Genomic DNA, 15,000 nt, shown 5'->3' on the forward strand with positions numbered 1-15,000 from the left:
ACAGAGTCGTGCTGCTCCGCATCGTGTCGCCGCTGGCCGCCAGATAAGAAACAAGAGAAGCATTTCCTGGATCTTTTTTTTTCTTTTTTCGTTTTCTTTTCAGGACTTGTTCTCCGGCAACCCCTGACCCGGATCGGTGCATTTCTGACGCGGCGGAGTTGTCGACGCTAGCTAAGCACTGAGCCACATCAAGCATTCTGGATTCCCGCTCAACAATTTTCGGGACGGTGAGCCTTCACGGCCACTCACACCAATATGCAGACGAGCAATGTACCCAAGCAACCTTTTCTCCGACTCAAAAACACTCCCCGTGGCCTCCACAGCCTGACCTTTGCAAAACAGTCAACAGCCATCACTTTTAGCCACCGCGACAGAACGAACCGGGAAATGAGGCGGAAAAAATTGTTGAATGGCGCCGAGATAAATCCTCATGAGGTGAAGTTTGCTTATTTCTTTACCTTGCCACTCAGGCCTCCGTCACAAGCCGCCGCCATCTCCCTTTTGACTAATTCAACTAACGACCACGTCGCTTCCCAGCCAGCGGGAGTGAATGTTTCCAGTGTATGCGTGTAGGTTAGGATACAACACTGGTGGAATGCTCGCTCGGCTCACTCACCTCGTGCCTCGCTGTGTTTAATCCGCTCTTTTATCTCCATCGTTTGCCAGTTACGTCCACCACATCGTATCATTCCAACCATCAGCCTTTCATTATCCTTCCTGATCGGCTCACAGGCAGATGCCCCACCTCTCTCACCTCCTCTCATTCTTTCCCTTCCCTTCCCCTGTATCCTCCTTCCCCTCGAAAGTATATCACCGAAATTCATTCCCTCTTTAAGTCAGATTATCTTCTTTCGTCCTACTGCAATACTGAAGCGCCATTCAGACAAGAAGTTTAACACAGATCCTGCAGACAATGTTTCTTTTATATCACTTGTTTTTCTTTGGAAGTCACAGTTTTATGACATGTTTTGGATCAGCAGTCAGGGTCAGTCCAGTCATGCCACCGCGCCGCTGCTCGTCCTTGGAATGATGATGTGGTCGTTCCATTAAGTCTAGACCTGTCTGGCTTATTCTTACGACAAAATTAGATAGCGTTACTCAGAAATTCTCGTTTTTCATATTACCTACTTTCCTGCCACACCCGAAACGCTTTTAATGGTTAATCTACCTAGTAACTTTACTTCTCCCTTAAATTGCGTTAGCGTCAAGTTACAGGAGAGTTTAAAAAATAGAAAGCGGCGTCAAGAATGAAGGCGAGGTGCAGGCGGCGAGGTATGAGCGACTCCCTCACAAAGCAACACTGGACAGGACAAACAAGCGGTGAGCTCCCGCCGCGGAAGGAACTCTTGGCACTTCCTTATGTGACAAGACTTCGGTTTTTATGATCATTATTATTTTTAGCACAAATCTCGCGCGGCAGGAATAAACAATAACTTCATGACTTACGTCCGATTGATCACCCGCGCCCTCACCTGCCACCTGTAACTTCCTCACTAAACATTCATGATCGCAAATGAGAGTGATCTCGCAGAGCAGTTGCAGAAAAACACTTTCAGACATTCTCAATCCCTGCCCAGACCGCTGCTTCAGGAATGACGAGCCTTGTTATCAACGCCACGCCGCCACATCTTTGTTCGCCCGCACCAAATTTAGCCTCGTTTGGCCGCAATGTGTTGGCTTCAGTCTCGGTGAGCAGAACACAAGGCACGTCACAGGTGAAGCTCTTAAATATGTTTTTTGCCAACGCTGTGGTAATAAAAAATAATTGTATTACTAAAAACATCCCAACAGTGAGGCTCTGCGCCGAAGGAGCGGTCAGCCGGGCGGCAGTGAAGCCTCTGCTGCAATACTGCCGGCAATGAAAACAGCTTCAACTTTACCATTCTCCGGCGAGTTAATTGTCCGGTCGCTTGTCTCTACTTAACATGTGAAAAGACTGACATTCCGCGCGGGATTCCTGTGGTCTGCCTTGACAGTGGGATTACAGCGGCGTTTGTAAACAAGTGTTGGTCCAGCTTTACGGGCGTCTCCGCGTCATTAGGGCCAGGGACCACTAAGATGGACTGCCACCCGCCACTCCCGCCCGCGACAAAGAGACACAACTAGCCTTACCTCTTGCCGGGACGTGGCCTATTGAGAAACAGGAATTGGGAAAAAAAAAAAAAAAAAAAAAAAAAAACGCCAAAGTGAAAAAGAAAAAAAAGAGAAAAACACTTACATCTGAATTTGCATAGAGAGCGGGAGGCGTGTGAGGGAGTGGGCCGCCCTGCGAGGGACGGCCGTGTCTTAATCTGGGCTTCATTTCCCGCCGCCAGCAGGAGGTTGGTGCGCCGCTGGGGGCCGGGGACGATCCTGACTGCACTCACCTTTCCTCGCCTCACTTACCTGAAACCAATAAGCGAACCAGCGGGTCAGCCTCCCCGGCCACGCCTCGAGACGCGCCCACCCGACAGCTAGTCATGCACTTTTTATGTTTATGCCCCGAGCGTTTCATCACACCATTCAGCTACACAACACATGAACAACACTTTACCTCACGCTCAACTTTACTGCTCCTCTACCTTCACTCAGCAGGAACTTGCTGGGTCTATTTGCTATTAACTTTATAATTATTCATATAAGATGTACATTTTAATTCATTCCTTTAGCAACACATGAACAAAACATGACTATCTACAGTGCTGAAATCCTACTTAAAAAAAATTATATGCAATTTACTGAATGGATCTTTCCCCCCAAGTTAGTATGATTAAGTCTGTCCCCGGTGAGCGCCAGGCCCACGTTGGCACAGGCCCTCCCGTGCAGACTGACTGACCTCACACACAGCCACGCCAATATTGGACACGCACATTCATTATGACGGGGAAAACATGAATGGAAATGACCTACATTCTCATGCAATGAAGTTTCACCCTCCCGCACCTTCTACGGACGGGCTTCCAGGGGCGTCTGGCAAGTCCTCAGCAGGTGCCGTGCAGAAATGGCTGGACTGGCTGCCGATGACGCTGCCGCTCGGAGGGATCTGTGGACGTAAATAAGGCTATTGGTGACTTGTGCCGACCATGCATGGCGACGCGTTTCTTGGAGAGAGAGAGAGAGAGAGAGAGAGAGAGAGAGAGAGAGAGAGAGAGAGAGAGAGAGAGAGAGAGAGAGAGAGAGAGAGAGAGAGAGAGAGAGAGAGAGAGAGAGAGAGAGAGAGAGAGAGAGAGAGAGAGAGAGAGAGAGAGAGAGAGAGAGAGAGAGAGAGAGAGAGAGAGAGAGAGAGAGAGAGAGAGAGAGAGAGAGAGAGAGAGAGAGAGAGAGAGAGAGAGAGAGAGAGAGAGAGAGAGAGAGAGAGAGAGAGAGAGAGAGAGAGAGAGAGAGAGAGAGAGAGAGAGAGAGAGAGAGACAGAGACAGACAGACAGAGAGAGAGAGAGAGAGAGAGAGAGAGAGAGAGAGAGAGAGAGAGAGAGAGAGAGAGAGAGAGAGAGAGAGAGAGAGAGAGAGAGAGAGAGTGAGAGGAGAGTTGGTGCAAGCATATGGGGTCGAGTGTGTATGGAGGGTTAACCTCAATCCCGCCCCCTACCTACCCCCGCACTGCCCTAGTAACAACAATGAACCCGTCACAACAGTTATATAACTGTAACCTCCCGTACGTGTTGCCGGAGACTGTCTGGTCGTGGTAACTCGCCTGCGGAGAGCACAGATGACCGGTCGACTCCCCTTCCGCATTTTGCAGTTGGCAACACCGTGCTCCGGGCAGTGCTCACCACCACGTTATTATCACCGACAGCAGAGCGACATTCCTCTGCAGCCGCTGCCTTATTGGGCTCGCTCCAAGCCTGCACTTTATGGCGCCTTCTGTTTACTTGTTGATGCCGTCACGAGGACTCCATCGGTTTGCACTGCGCAACACACCAAACACCGGACATGTGCATTCTTCAACACTGCGCACAAAGTGCTGCATTTATCTTAATGTAAAGTTTATATCTTTACTTGACGGAAACGCCTGTTATATTCAGACAATAGCCTGCCTGATGCGCCCTCGCCGCTGCTCCGTCGGGAACCAGGAAAACGCTCAGTGACGCAGTGCGTCCCTCGGCCCGTGAAGTGCGAGCGAGATAGCATCAGCGGCCATCTCCAAAACATGACCAAATTCTCGCCCCCCAGGAGGTTGCACGCTGGGTGGTGGTTGATGGGCGGGAAGGGGAGAGCGGGAGGCTCGGTATAAGTTACAGAGTCAGGTGGTTCGGCTACATCACTTGTGACCACCGACGGCTGTTTTTTCGCATCAAGTAATCCTGGCTAACCACGAAGACGAGAGGGACGGCACAGAGAAGCATCGCAACATAAGAGCACGAGGTTGCACAGTGCAATGTTGTAGGTCAGATCGCCTGCTCTCCAGCCGCCCAGCCGGCCGGCCAGCCAGCCTGCCGACAGTCGCCCAGGGTGTGGATGTATGGAATGTGTGGCACGCGGGCGGGCGAGTCGTCTGCTCCAACCTGGGTTAGTAGTTTCCAGGGTCAAGTGGGTCGGCTCCCTCTCCTCTCTCTTCGGTACTGGTCCCCCCAGGTTGTAGTACTACTGCATGCCAGTAATTGTTGGAGTGGGCGGAATGGGCCAGTGTTGGCCTGCTGCACCTCACAACTGACACAATCCCAAGCGACGGCTGACATTACGCAGCAGTATCCTCTCCCTCCTCCAGTGATGATGTCTTCCTGCGGGGTGTTGCTGACGGCTACGCTGCGACTTCAATGCGGAAGTGACGTAGTGGAACATTCACGTTGCTAGTACAGTGTCTGCTCATGGTCGGGCTGTGATTGAGCAAACCTGATTGTGTTCTGCTGGAAGGCGTTAGTCGCGCCAACAGGTTATCATAAGGCAGCCGTAAGAGTGTTGAGATAAACCTTAATGTATATTAATAATAGAGGCGGTTAAAATGACGTGGAGGAGATAATCTGATCCGCGGCGGCCACATCGGTGAGTCAAACGTGCTGAGTAACACTAGGAGTTATGCAATTCTGGACGTTCACCTGCGCGGCGGCGGTCACGGACATATGGAGCGGCTGCAAGGTGCTCCGCTGCCTCCAGGGAGACAACTTTACTTATATTACTCCGGGTTGAGTTTTGTTCGCTGCATGCCATTCACTGGATATCTATGGAGCCACCACCACCGCTGGGGACGCAACACTGTACAACATTCCTGGAGTCTGGAGGAGTAGCTGGCAACACTTTCCCACTCTTTTTTGGTCCTCCTTGACTAACCTTGTTTTACATAAATGGATGAAAAAGCATCGTCTGACTAATGGCTTTGCTGGATGAACCGCGGACCACAGCTTTCATAGAGGGATGCTGAGGAACTTTCCATGATTGCGCGCTAACAGCCGGAGGTGTGCCGTCGTCACGCCCTTCAGGAGGCACGCACGCACACGCCATAAGCTCTAAGGTCACGGCGCTGCGATGTTTGCACCACCTTGTATCACAGACGGATATTTACTTAGCTTCTCACGCATTCCACCCACTCAGTCCTTGGCTCAGCGCGTCACTGGGTTAACAATTCGATATGGGAAGTGCAAGACAAGGACACTTCTTACTAGGGTTTCCATCTTACTCTGTAGCTCGCCATGCACGCCACAACTTCCGAACACCTATCCAGCAGCAGCAGCACCTCCACCATCACCACAACCACTAGCAGCACCACCAGCAGGCCGCCGCGTCCTCCTCCACCTCGCATTGCACTCAGCAGCCGCCAAACATTTGAATTCTCCCAAGATGTGGCAACTCCGCAACATTGGTTAGCTACCTTGAAAGGCGGAAAATTGCAAATCTATATGGAAATTATTATAATGAGACTGAGCTCAAGACATTGCATTATCGCGCACCGCCTCGCCACCTGTTGACTGCGCTGCGTTGTGAGGCGCGAGAAGACCCGACCAGAGAGAGGATGAAGAAGGCGCGCTGGGGAACATCTGACACTCACCTGAAATCATCACTTTGTCTACAGCTGTCTATCTCCCGTGTTTGTCTATCTGTCTGCATGCCTGTCTATTCCTGCTACTCTAACGCCACCCCTACCCCTCTTCCTCCTTACACACACACACACACACACACACACACACACACACACACACACACACACACACACACACACACACACACACACACACACACACACACCGGTGAAAGTTTTGATGAAAAAAAAAGTAAGGTAGCAACAAAAAATAGGAAAGAAAAACATGCCCATTCCGACCGACAGTGAAACCATCTTAGGGCGACAGAGTGGGCGGGAAGGCGGCGAGACGAGTGCTGATGCTGCTGTTGTTGTTGTTGTTGTTGTTGTTGTTGTTTGGTGGTGGTGGTGGTGGTAATGCAACACGAGAATAATAAAGTCTCGACCCCAAAAGCCACACGAAAACAACTAAATTAAGAAAAAAGGAGATACGATACGGTAAAGCAAAACACACACACACACACACACACACACACACACACACACACACACACACACACACACACACACACACTAATAGCAAAGATCCATTTAACATGAACTGGTCGGAGCACATCAAAAGTTACAACCCTTTCCTATCAACTTAAACCCAACACCATTTCTCCACAACCTCTACCACCCCCGACACCCCTCAAAAAAAGAGGAGGATGAGGAAGTAGCAAAGTGATATTATTGAGACTCGTTCCACTTTCTTTTGGTCCGAGTTCGAATCCCGTGTTGTCTAAGTAGTTCTCAAGGTGTGTGGCGCTTGAGGCCTTTACAGGCGTACAGGCGAACTCCTCACTACACATGGCCGAGAGTACCATTTGAACAATGAAGGAGTTACCGGTGTAGTAGTATTAGTATTAGTAGTAGTAGTTGTGGTAGTGATGGTTGTGGTGGTAGTGGCAGTTGTTGTTGTTCGTTGTGGTGGTGTTGACGGAAGTGGTGTTAGAAATGGTGGGAATAAAAGAGAGAAAGAGAGAGAGAGAGAGAGAGAGAGAGAGAGAGAGAGAGAGAGAGAGAGAGAGAGAGAGAGAGAGAGAGAGAGAGAGAGAGAGAGAGAGAGAGAGAGAGAGAGAGCAAAGGCGGAGCAAGGTAACTCAAGGAGCAACACAACAGCAATTCAACACACACACACACACACACACACACACAGTGGTTAGAGCGCTGGCTTCACAAGCCAGAGGACCGGGGTTCGATTCCCCGGCCGGGTGGAGATATTTGGGTGTCTCCTTTCACGTGTAGCCCTTGTTCACCTAGCAGTGAGTAGGTACGGGATGTAAATCGAAGAGTTGTGACCTTGTTGTCCCGGTGTGTGGTGTGTGCCTGGTCTCAGGCCTATCCGAAGATCGGAAACAATGAGCTCTGAGCTCGTTCCGTAGGGTAACGTCTGGCTGTCTCGTCAGAGACTGCAACAGATCAAACAAACACTGAAACACACACACACACACACACACACACACACACACACACACAGCGTAACAAACATCCTCACACACATCACCATCGTCAGTAACAAAACAATGCCACAATTTACGTGAATCAAACGCACGATAGTTGCGTTAGTTACCATCACGGCGCACGGGGGAGAGGGACAGGCGGGCAAGGTAAGGCTGACCAACACACTACAAAAGGTTTACAAGGCAACAGCAACACCGCAGGAACACACCGGCTCACACAAGTCTCCCAGGACCCTCCCTCCTCCATCCATCCCTCCCTCCCTTCCTTCCTCTACCCCACCTTCCCTCCCTCCCGCTCCCGAGCCTCACACACTCACTCACTCACAATCGTCGTCATGGCGTCGGGACTGACCATTCCCACGCTCGCTGGCTGCTCATACTCAGGGCCTCACCGCGCCTCCCGCCCTGGACACTGGCGCGGACGGGCGTGTGTGGGCGGACCCGAGCACGGCCGCGGGCTTCTCTCGGGTCTTCTGCCACGCCCACGTTGCATTCCGACCATACCAACTTGCACGCCACGAGTCCAAAGTCCTTCGCCTCGGGCCTCGATTAGGTGAAGGAAGGCGCTCGCTCTCTGGCGATTCCTTTCCGAACTCCTGCATCTCTCTCTTTCTCTTTCTTTCTCTCCCTTTCTTCGACGAGAGACCAGGTGGTGTGGGGACGAGGCAGGTGGCGGGGGCTTGGGCGGAGCGAGGGAGGGGGGTGTATGGGTCTCGATGGGGGTACAGGCGATGGGAACGGAGATAGGAGGCTTAGAGGGTGATGGGAGGGCAGGGTGATGGAGGGAGGCTGGAGAAGGTGGTGGTGCAAATTGATAGGAGAAGGAAGGCTGGACGAGAAAGAAGAGGGGGAGGGAGGGCACTATGCAGCAATGTATAGGGCAGAGAGGCATGAAAGGGCTGAGGGCGAGCGAGGTGAGGGTGGGCAGAGGACTAGCCTGGGAAAGAAGCCTTCCTGTTGTGGTGACAGCGAGAGGAGGGGGGCCGCGAGGTGCAACGAAGACGACCAATAGCTAACGAAAAACAAGCTGCCCACTGACCACCGCGATGCACAAGTGACGCCAACACAGCAGAGAAGTCAGGAGAGGCGAGGGACGCGACCCAGTGAGCGGCCCCGAGGGATCCGAGGTTGTGAGATGCGCCTGTGTCTTCGGGAAGCAACAAGGATCAACCGCAGCGAAGGTGTTGAGGTGCTAATCCCCTTCATCACCAACACCACCCTGGTTGTACTACTTAGGGGTGTGGGAGGGAGGCAGGCCAGTAGGGAGGGAGGGAGGGAGTACAGGGCGTGTGTAGGGGACGCGTACGCTGGCCTTTCCCTCGCCCATTCATCACCAACTCTGCCAACGCCGGACTCATTCATCACCCACGCCATCATTATCAACGCTACACCTCTCCATCATCAGCGCGAGCATCTACAGCACCGACCGACGTAGCCTAGTTGCCGCCGCCGCCGCCGCTGTCCGTCCGTCCGTCCGTCCGACCATCACTCTTCTTCCCGCATCGCCATTCATCAGTGCTGAGGCCGCGCGGGTTATCAGAGCAGGTTATCGCGACTGCAAACGTAATTAAACCAACCCTCCTTTTCCCTAGACACCTGCAGCTATGTTTCTGTCCTTAAACCTTAAACATTAAACTGCGGGGGATGTTCAAAGCTGCTTCCCGCCTCATCTCATCCCATTCCGCCCTGCCCTGCCCTGCCCTGCCCTGCCCTGCCCCGTCCCGCCCCGTCCCGCCCCAGGCCTCGCGCGCAGACCTCACCTGCAGACCCCAAGACCCACGAAAGCCATTCCGGTAAATCTTCGGCAAACGTCCTGCAAACCAATACAAGTCGCCCAATTCCTGGATCAAGGATAAGCACCGGCGCCTGTGTCTCCCGGTAATTGAGTCGCTTGTAAATAATGTGGATACTACCTATTTAAGCATCCCGCGGCCGATTTGCATAAATACTTGCTCCCATTGTAAATTTCAAGCCTTGACCGTGCCGCGAGACCCGCTATTAAGTGAGTATCGAATCGCGTAACTCACTTTTTCAACATCCCGTCCCTCCCGCTGCCCGGCCCACCTCCATTTTTTTTTTTCTTTTTCGTCTTTCTTTCCCACTCTCTCTCTCTCTCTCTCTCTCTCTCTCTCTCTCTCTCTCTCTCTCAGCAGCAGCAGCAGCAGCAATTCTCCAAAAAGCAATAGTGTGATCACAAAAGGTATCGTGCACACACAAAAGAATCACGAAGGTATAAGAGGGGCACACAATAATCATAAAACGGACACAGAGGGACACACACACAAAAAAAAAAAGTCCCCAACAATTACAAGGTTAAAGATGATACGCGGAAAGAAAGCTCTTAAGAACGTGGGAGTTGTGCGCGCGCTGATGCCAGAGATCAGAGCGCCCTGACAGCGATCTCGCAGGGAGCAAATTGTGTATTGGAGACGAAGTGACGCGCCTAATGACTGTGATCCACCCCGCCTCCCTCGCTCCTGAACCTCCACTATACCTACTCCTCCTACTCCTTCTGGCCATTCTCACAGGGCGTAGCGGCATCTCCCTCACCTGTGGTTCTCGAAAAGTATCCCTTTGCACCTGTCTCCTCTCCTCCCACTCCCACAGGTGACGAGGCCCAGGTATACTTGCGGCGTCGATTGAAGGCCATGGACATCTACTTTCGGGTGTAATAATCTTCGTGGCCCCCATTCAGCGCGTCACTGCAGAGCTTCAGACATTCTCAGCTTCAGTGTAATGTTTATGATTCCTATTCCGGGGTTCGCGTTTTGACGGACGGAGGGACGGTAGGAAAGAGAGGAATGGAGGAGAGGAGAGGGAAGGGTGGAGGAGATAAGGGAGATTTCTTACCATGGAAGAATGTTTGCCAAAGGGTATTACTTGTCTACATTATTCTTTTTTCCCTCGCCACTCTGTCTCCTTGTCACTATCTCGTATGACTCTGTGTCGCACCCTCCTTACGTGTATCCTTTGATCTCGTGGTGTGTGTGTGTGTGTGTGTGTGTGTGTGTGTGTGTGTGTGTGTGTGTGTGTGTGTGTGTGTGTGTGTGTGTCGGACAATCCCTCAAACTACAGGGACAAAACCTGGAATTTGCATCAGTCACCTTGGACGCGACCACTTTAATGAGAGAGAGAGAGAGAGAGAGAGAGAGAGAGAGAGAGAGAGAGAGAGAGAGAGAGAGAGAGAGAGAGAGAGAGAGAGAGAGAGAGAGAGAGAGAGAGAGAGAGAGAGAGAGAGAGAGAGAGAGAGAGAGAGAGAGAAAGTCAAGAAAATCGTGCAAGTTGTCGATGGTTTGTGACTGCTGTTCCTTTTCGGGGATTCACTCTGAGCCTCCCCTCCCCCACACACAGCACCCCTCTACAGCCCCTCTCTGCCCCTTCCGTCCCCCGCACCTCCCCCGCACACTGAGCACAGTTTAATACGCAGCCGTAGATCACTAGGATGCCGCCGCAGGTGCCCGCTTCTGCACATTTGCATAACCTCGGTAGTAAGCTGCTCTAATGGCGCACATTTCGACAAAATTGGTGGTGCATTTTATGGTGGAGGCTAATATTTATCCCTTCTTACGCCGGCCGGCCACCACAGCGGGCCCGGTGAGGCGTGTGTGAGGTTCCCTATCTCCTATACCTGTCCGCGTGGCCGCTGCAGTGAGGAGAGCGAGTCCTGGGTGGCGAAGGGCGTGGCAAAAGTGATTCGTCATGTGGTAATGGTCTGGGTTGTCACGACGTACTTATTTATTCATCTTTACCTAAAATCGTGAAAACACCTTTAAAAATTGCAGCGTCTTCTACCGCGGGCTCGCATTTGCTGGATTGTTAAGGGGGTGATGGATACACTGATTGGCTGAGTGTTGAAGCGTTTTGAGGTGTGAAGATGCGTTTCATTCTATTTGTTAGTAGATGTATGTTTCTCTTCTGTATCTACTTTACTTATGTCAGAGAGGAAATCAGGCCAAGGACAACAAAGACAACTGAACAAAAATACCCACTTAGATGCCAGTCTCCGAGCACGTCCGAGAATTAACCTAAAGAATGGGATAAATGTCTTGAAATCTCCCTCTTAAATGAGTTCAAGTCACAGGAAGATGGAAATACAGAAGCAGGGGAAAGAGTGGCTGCTTCCAATGACTTCTCCACACAGGATATGGACAACAGAGGAGCTTTCATTTATTTCTGTTCCCGTGATTCTTGGCCCGCCTCACGCCACCTTGTATTCCAGAGCCTCACTGTTCCTATTGTTTCTTTCCTTTCCCTTTCCCCGTGTATGTATGTAAATGTCTTTGTATCTTTATTGTTAGTTTTCATTCCTTCTCACGATTCTTCTAATTTTGTTGATGAAAAGTGTCAAGTTCAAACACACGCACGCACGCACGCACGCGTACATACACACACACACAAAAAAAAAAAAAAAAAAAAAAACTAATAAAACAAAATAAAATGGAGAAAAATAAATAAAAACGGAATAAATGAATAAATAAATGAACAAATAAATGGAATGAAAATAAAAATAAATAAAAAAAATGGAAAAATAATACTAAGTAAAAAAAAAAAATAAATAAATAAATACATAAAATAAGTAAATAAAATGGGCAGAAACAAACACTACGTCTACATAATTATAAACTCCTGCTTCTAAGGACTCCTGCAGCGTGATAACTTCCCAGGCAGTCTTCTTCTAAAGTTCGTCTAAGCACGCCGCCGTTCAATGGGTGGTGTTATTCATGGGTTCTGTGTGACTCGTGCTGTCAATACTGTATACGGCAATCAGTGCTGCCAACCGAACAAACTAACGATATTGAGTTTATTTATTTTTTATTTTTTATTCATACCATGTGGGCTTTTCACGGGAATTTATGGGCTAAAGGGGGTACTTTTTGGGGTACCTCCTATCTCAAAGCCCACCCGCTAGGAAACCCTTGCCCTGAGTGAGGAAGCCCAACCTACACTCAGACCGTGGACAGGATTCGAACCCGTGCGCTTGGAGACCCCTCGGACCCCAAAGCACGCATGGTTCCACTGTACCACGGCGGCCCCTAAATAAATAAATACAAGGGTTTCGGCGCCATCACTGCACTACATAATTCTGGGAGGGTTCAACTCTTTCTGTAAATAAAAGTGCACATGGCTGCTCCTTAAGCGACGGAATTCATGATGTCAAAAATGTCAGTATTGGTTAATGATTGGATGAATGGTCAATCAACTAACGGATGAGTAATGGTACACTCGATAGAATGGTAACGCTCGTGTCACATGGCTGAGATAACAGTGGAGCAGGAACACTTGTTGTAACGGATGAAAGAAAGCGAAGGTTGGATTTTATAATTGATTGGATAAAGTGTATACAGCCAAAGTCTATTAAGGCAAAGTTCAATCCATCGTAATAAAAGTGACTGGGTAATTAATACATGCGTTACCGTGATGGTTACGAGTACAAATTTAGCACCACACATTGCCCACCATCACCGCCACCACCGCCGCCATCACCATCACCACCACCACCACTACTCAACCATACACTGCTATAATAGTCTCCTTCCTTCATCACCACATTTTTTCATGGTAGTTATGATTTGAAAGATACATAATTGTTTATGAGGGAATCCAAAGACATTATATTTGCATCACTACACTGAACAAACATTCACCTCTTCACCCTCCACTATACTTTCTTTATTCATATCGATAATACTTTTCAAAGGGAAGCAAAACAAAGCATTATTTACACTCATCCCACGCTTGATTCCACCTACTCGCCATTCACCCTTCCTCTTCACTTCCCGAGTCACGAAGGAGCACCAGCCGTCGCCCTCAGCACCAAGACGGTGGTGGTAGGGGCAAGACAGCAGGAAGCCATCGGGAATGTGTTGAGACGCGACCACAAGGGAAAAACACGACCTGATTAGGGATTCACAAGGCTTTACTAAATGAAGTGAACCCGCGTCTGGCTAGCCTCTCGCTCCTCACGGATGCATGGGAGACAGTGACACCGAATCCCGCGAGAGGGAAGAAAGGTAGGGAGTTTCACGTAAGATGATAATGTGATTCCCTCGTGGCTTGCGCAAGGAAAGCTGACGCCTGCACCGCCTTGTTGGTGTAGAAATCTGGGCCGAGAATTTTAGGGGGATTGCTTTTATCAGTTCTTGTTTTGGTATAGTCGTGTTTGTGTTTTCCGTAGCTGGAAGCCTAAGATCGAAGTTGATACAATATCTATATGGAGTTTTATTGTAATGTCAGTTCAACACAGAATTTGAGGCGTGGTCCGATCGGGAAAACACCACAAAGACTGATGCCAACTGCCCTAAGATGAAGCGGGGTGGTGTGCTGCGAGGTGGAGTGTGGTGTGGTGTGGGTGGAGTGTGGTGCTTGTGTGTTATGTGGAAGAGTGGTGATTAGTGGTGGTATGAGAGGATGGAGGAGTGGAGGTGAGTGGTGTGGAGGCACGAGAGGATGGTGGAGTGGTGGCGTGTAGTGTGGAGTTTTCGGGTGTAGAAGTATGGAGGTGTGAGGTTGGAGGAGTTGGAGGTGGAGTGAGGGGGAGCGGCTAGTCATCACAACATGATTGCCACGCTGATGCTGCGCGCCGGAGTGTCAACAAGTGATGCATGAGTGCCAGGCGCTTGTTTGTTATCTTGCTGAGATTGGTTCGCCACGCTGCAGCATTAACATGTACCAAGCGTGTGTGCGTGCGTGTGTGTGTACGTATAGTGCTCCGAAAAAGAAAGATAAAAAAAACCCATGAAACATTACTGAGAAAGGAAATCTAAAGAAGTACAATTTGAGCAAGGGAGAGCGTGTTTACGAGGGTTGCACGATAATAATGAAGACATTTTCAACTCCCTTTCTCCACGTCAAGAAAAAAAATGAAATAATGGTCTTGAGCTGGACAAATACAGGCTCAGCAGATACTTAATAGACGAGCAGTGGTTGGTGTATGAAGCGAGGAGCCAGTGTGAGTGTGGCGAGTGTTGCCTCCACACACTACCGACCCTTACACCCCCAGTATTACACAATATATTAATGCTACAATATAATATAATATATGTTGTAAAGAAACAATTATGCTGGCCAAATATATGGATGAGGGAGCAAGAAAGAGAGAGTGGGTTAAGTGAGCGCTGCCTTGTATGGGGCGACACGGCCTCTGCAGTTAGTTTAATGTTCTCGTATCTCTTTCACCACCACTCTCACCATCACCTCTCCATCCCTTCCTCCCCCCATGGCCACTACTACCACGCCAACACACGCACCACCCTCGGGCCACAACACACTGCACCTGAACTGCTCCAGCTTTGCACTCCCATCATCTTCACATGTCACAAATGCTGCTTGATCCACTAATCCGCGCCCCTTCACTCCTCGCAGGCCTGACTCGTGGCTCGCTGTCTGAAGGGAAACAAATGAGTTGAGTCGCGGCGACGGAGAGAGAGAGAGAGAGAAAGAGAGAGGAGGCGATGAGGACGCGGCGCCGACAAAGGTTTGATGTTTAACAAGTCCGAGAGAGAATTCGTGTCGCGTCGGTATCTTTGTGTTGTCCTGACCTGACCTGACTCCCAAGGGAATTGACCTCA

At 50.1% G+C, this 15,000-nt stretch overlaps 1 long non-coding RNA gene across 2 annotated transcripts in view; it reads right to left on the minus strand.

The window, feature by feature from the left end:
• Nucleotides 1–15,000, minus strand: part of LOC123518821 — a 48,558-nt gene that overhangs the window by 28,768 nt on the left and 4,790 nt on the right. For both annotated transcript variants that reach the window (XR_006678888.1, XR_006678887.1), the window contains exons 2-3: nucleotides 2,890–3,022; nucleotides 2,219–2,385 (exon numbers count right to left, since the gene is read on the minus strand). This is a non-coding gene — a long non-coding RNA (uncharacterized LOC123518821). The remainder of the gene's footprint in view (nucleotides 1–2,218; nucleotides 2,386–2,889; nucleotides 3,023–15,000) is intronic.

Source organism: Portunus trituberculatus, chromosome 44 (genome assembly GCF_017591435.1).
Source record: "Portunus trituberculatus isolate SZX2019 chromosome 44, ASM1759143v1, whole genome shotgun sequence".
NCBI lineage: Eukaryota > Metazoa > Arthropoda > Malacostraca > Decapoda > Portunidae > Portunus > Portunus trituberculatus.